This window comes from Micromys minutus (assembly GCF_963924665.1).
Source record: "Micromys minutus genome assembly, chromosome: 14".
Classification (NCBI taxonomy): domain Eukaryota; kingdom Metazoa; phylum Chordata; class Mammalia; order Rodentia; family Muridae; genus Micromys; species Micromys minutus.
The window spans coordinates 53,723,415-53,728,624 of record NC_137983.1 but is presented as its reverse complement, the minus strand read 5'-3'; positions in this window follow the sequence as shown (position 1 = coordinate 53,728,624).

Below are 5,210 nucleotides of genomic sequence, written 5' to 3'. Positions count from 1 at the left end.
GCCAAGGGCTGAGAGTCAAAGCTTTGAGGTGCTCGGGACATGGTTTTGTGCTGGGGAAAACACATGATCTCTTTCTTCAAAATTCACTTTACCAAAGTCAAAAAAGGACTCTTGTAGCATGCTGAAGAGGACCAGGGTTCTCTTTACCCACAAACCCTCCAGGATTTCTATCCTCACACCCCCAACATGAACCCTGTATCATTTTCCAGATGCTGCTAAAGAGCATGTGCTGGACTATCCCATTTCACAGGTCTATGTTCAGATTCTATGGCAATGTCAGAAATCATCCCTGAGTGGTGACAGTCCTTTTTCTGGGTGTCTTCCACAGACACACAACAAACAGTCCAAGAGTCAACACATGTCCACAGACTGCATCTAGAGAACCCACTGTCGATGGCTCACATGCAAATGAGAACGCCACCATGATGCTGGCTCTCAGGCAGATGGTAGCAAGCAAAAAGACCCACATATTTACATCAATACAGGACAGCCATTATGCCTGGCAGAGATCAACCAGCAGTGAAAGAAGTAACCATTTTAGGAGGAGATCTGATAACAATGTAACCATTTAAGGAGGAATCTGGTAACAATGTAACCATTTAAGGAGGAACCTGGTAACAATGTAATCATTTAAGGAGGAATCTGGTAACAATGTAGCAAACAGACCCTATGGCATAATGATGGGACTTGACCAAGTGAAGACTCAAAAGGCAGACAGGCAGACGCAGAAACAACAGAAAAGTGGTTATCTTTGAAGTGTCTGCCACTCAACCATGAGGCCCTGAGTTCAGAACCCATGTTTAAAAAAAAAAAAAAAAAAAAAGCCAGGCGTGCAGCTCCCATCTGTAATTCCACAACCAAGGAGGTATATGTGGAAGGACCCATGAGTCTAACTGATCAGTCAGTGTGGTCCATGATCTCCAAATTCCATGAAGATGCTCTGTCCACAAAAATAAGGTCGAGAATGATTGAGACAGCCGACCTAGGCTCTCTACAAGTATACATGTACACATTTCTGTCTGTCCCTGTCTTTGTCACTGTCTATCCACCTCTCTTACACACACACACACACACACACACACACACACACACAAACACACACCAAATAAATAAAATGTTAAAGTGTGTGTTTAGCAGAGATGAAATGACTGAGCAGACAGAATGGACCAGAGGCATGGAGCATTCGTGTATAGCATGCAAACAGGGCCATGCTCACAGAAAAGCAGCCTGGGACTTGGAGTGGAAGACAAATGGATGCAGACTTCTTTTTTAAAATTCACTTTACATCCCCATCACTGTCTTCCCTCTCAGTTCTCTCCCTGCCCCCGCAGTTCCTCCTCACCCCCTCCCCTTTTCCTCTGGGAGAATGGAGCCCACTCCTGTCTATCCCCCAACCCTGGCATATCAAGTCTCTCCAGGGCAAAACAGCTGAATTAGGGGAACAGATTCCACAGGCAGGCAACAGCTTTAGTAACAGCCCTCCCTCCAGTTCTGCAGGACCCAGACGAAGACCGGGCTGCATATCTGCTATGTATGTGTGGGAAGGCCAAGGTCCAGCCTGTGTATGTTCTTTGGTTGGTAGTTCAGTCTCTGAGAGCTCCCAAGAGTCCTGGCTAGTTGATTCTGTTGATCTTTCTACAGAGATCCTTTCTTCTTCAGGGCTCTCAATCCTTCTCCCAATGTTTCCATCCAAGTCTCCAAGCTCCGTCTACTGTTTGGTTGTGGGTCTCTGCCTCTGTCTGAGTCAACTCCTGGGTGGAGCCTCTCAGAGAACAGCCATACTAGGTTCCTGGCTATGAAGATGCAGACGTATTTACAGGGAGCCAAGCTAAAATGTGAGTTCTTTTCCTGGCTATGCAACAGAGCCATAGATTTGATGGGTGATGTAAAAACTTCACTAACTTTTCAGAGTATTCATTCCTCCTTTAAAAGGAGAGGGTAGGGGTAGATCCAGTGTGACTCTTCAGTGACAATTTGACCGATCAACACTAGACTTGTTATTCCTCTGATGGTATTTGTGATGAACTTAACATTTACATAGACAGTCTTTGTAAGGTGTAAAGCCTCACTGACATGGTGAAGGGTCTGAGCAGGCAGAGACTAACCATCCTGCAGAAGAGGAAGGGCTGTTGTTTGACTGCCTTCAGCTGAGTTACCCACCTCTTTCTGCCAATGGGCTTGACCTACGCAATCAGCTCTCCTGGAGCTCAGGCTTTCTTGGTGCCAATGATGTTCCTGGGTCTACATGTTGCACATCTGGATATCTGGGGGCCTCTCAGTCTCCACAATCATGAAATCCAATTCTTTATGGGTAGATGAATGGATAGTTGGCAGGCAGATTATAGGAAAGTAGCTGATAGATGTATCGATAGATGGATGATACATCATAGATAACAGGCTGGTACAAGTAGGTAAGCAGGGAAACAGATGAGTAGAGAGATGAATGAATATTGGGTGTGTTGTGGATAGGCATAGATGGCCAGCTGGGTGACAGATACATAAATGACTGATAGGCAAAAGATAGAGAATAGATAAATGGAGAATAATTAGTTAGATGTACATAGATATATAGATTATAGACAAAATGATGAATACATTTCACATTTGTAACATCAGGCTATCTTATACAACATATATCTGTATGTGTGTATGAGGTTACACATGCCTATGTGTGTGTGAATATGCAGGCCAGAGGTCAAGTGCCAACTGCCTTTCACCGCATCGGCAAAGGAGCCCCATGGATCCTCCTGCCTCTGCCTCCCGTGCTGGGATCACAGGCGCAGGTCATCATGCCCCACCTCTTATGTGGGTTCTGGGATTGGAACTCTGGTCCTCAGGTTTGCACACAAGCGCTTTCCCCACTGAGCTGAGTCCTGACACCAGGTCTTTTCTGAAATACACAAAGAGCCTTTGTAATTCACAAGAGAGAAGGAGAGAAACTATTTTTTTAATAGGCAAAACATTTGCAATGCTCAGAATGAGATGGCACCAAATCTGATGGTTAGTAACTGTATGCAAATGTGTTTGATACCCTTAGTCATGAAGAAATGTCTGATGACATGCACACAGTCACAGTACACACCACCAGCACTAAGATTGGATGGGCCAAAGGTTACAGTAGCACACTGGCAGGACACAGAGAACCTTGAATTCACAGCAGGTAGGTAAGCAAAACACAATAACCAATCCCTGAACAGTAAGCAGTTCAGTGCTTTCTCGAGGGGTGAAACAGCACTTGGTTTGGCCCCACCACCCTGCATCTAGATATTTATCTAAAAGGAAATAAAGTCTGCGTCTTCAAAGCCCCAGAGGCAAGCGCTCATTCCTCCCTTCCTCTCAGACCCTCAACCCTAAAATTATACTCACAAACAACCACACATCGGTCAGCTCATGTTCCCTGGTAGCTGCAGCTGACCTGTGTGTGGGAAGCTGCTCCTAATATGGGGAAAGCATCAGCTGAGTGAGAGCCCCGAAGGACCTATTGTACGGTCACACTCAGGGGAAACCATCACCCACTCTGTGTAGACACGTAAGGATGACCGTATGAAGGCCCATGCAAGCTATTCCTGACAGCGCGGGCCTGTAAGCCTAGCTACTCAGGAGGCTGAAACAGGAGGATCACAAGTTCAAGGCCAGCTTGGACTACACAGTGAGTCTAAGGCTGACCTAAACATCTCAGAGAGACCCTACCTCAGAATAAAAGTAAAATAGGTGACTGGGGATTCAACTCAGTGGTAGAGTTATTGCCTGGATCGTGCCCAGGATCTCAAAGTATAGTGAGTAGATAAATGTACAAAGGACCATCAGTCAAGAGCAGAGACTTTTCATCACAAAGCAAGGTTGAATCCCTTTGGGGCCCTGAGTCTTCCCCATAACTACCCAGCCAAGATACTGGTCACTGATAAGTTTGCGTACTCTATCACCTGAGCCACAGCTGCCTAGAAAGCTTCACCCATCCCTAGCATGTGCCCAGTAATGCTTCCCAAATGCCAAGGACCCCTCAGCCACCTGGGACACATCACTCTGATGACAGTCTGGGGTGTGGTTTGTATGTGTGTGCATGTGAAGGCCAGGGATCAACCAAGACATATCTTCAGGATGCTTTAATGTGTGTGTGTGTGTGTGTGTGTGTGTGTGTGTGTGTGTGTGTGGTGTCCAGTGTGTATTTGTGGGTCGTGCATGCCTGTGCAGACCACTGTTCTGCTTTGTCTTTGAAGCAGTGTCTCACACTGACTTGACACTCATCAAGTTGGTTTGGTAGGATGGCTGACAGACAAGCCAGGGTCTGGCTCCCCCCAGAGCTGAGAAGCCCAGGAGTTGGCGCAGCTCACACCAGCACCCCAGCTCTCTTTCATTGGTTCTAGAAACTAAATTCAGGTCCTCATGCTCGTGGGGTAAGCACATTATGACGGAGCCCCCAACCCCTTCTTTTTGTATTTTCCTCTTCAAGACCAAGAGCTGTATGAGAGGGACATCTGCCAAGATACAGGACCCATAGGAGCCAAGTGCACCAGCCCTTGGTTTGCATATTTCCACAGAAGCTGACTCTGAGCCCATACTTCCCTCTCCTCCAATAAAATAAGCAAATGCATATTTTATAGTGAACTATAGACAAAATGGCAATTATTCAAAACTAAACTCTTTGCTTGCCATCCCAGCATCCAAGTTCCCACCCAAGCTGCTTCTGTGATGACCCACTAGACCATCACCTACTAGAGTAAAGACATAGCTGTGTAAGAAAATTCTCCCAATTTATCTTCAGTGACTCTTCCAGGAGAGTCTAGAGAGCTCAGGGACCAATGTTCCTATCTGCACTCGGAAAGTAGAGATAACAGCTGGTCGGGGAGTTGTTCTAGGAAAGACCATGGCAGAATGTAGTGATCTCTGTTTTCTCTCAGTGATACCAACTACATCTGAGCCAGGACAACAATGCCGGGGTCCTTAGTTAAGTACATAGTCAGGACCTGCAGGTTTAACTCCCCCATTGTCTCCTCCCTTCCCTCCCCCCTTCCCTCCCTCCTACCCTCCTCCTCCCCCATCCCTCCCTTCCTCTCCTTACCACCAACCCTGTGCCACCCTCATCCATTGGTCACCATGGAGACTGCAATCCTGATTGGCCAGCAGTTCCCTTCTGTCTGCCAGTGTCAGTGGTGGCTTGGCCTGGCAGCTCCAAATGGCACCAGGGAAGACAGTTCCCCAGAATGTCAGGG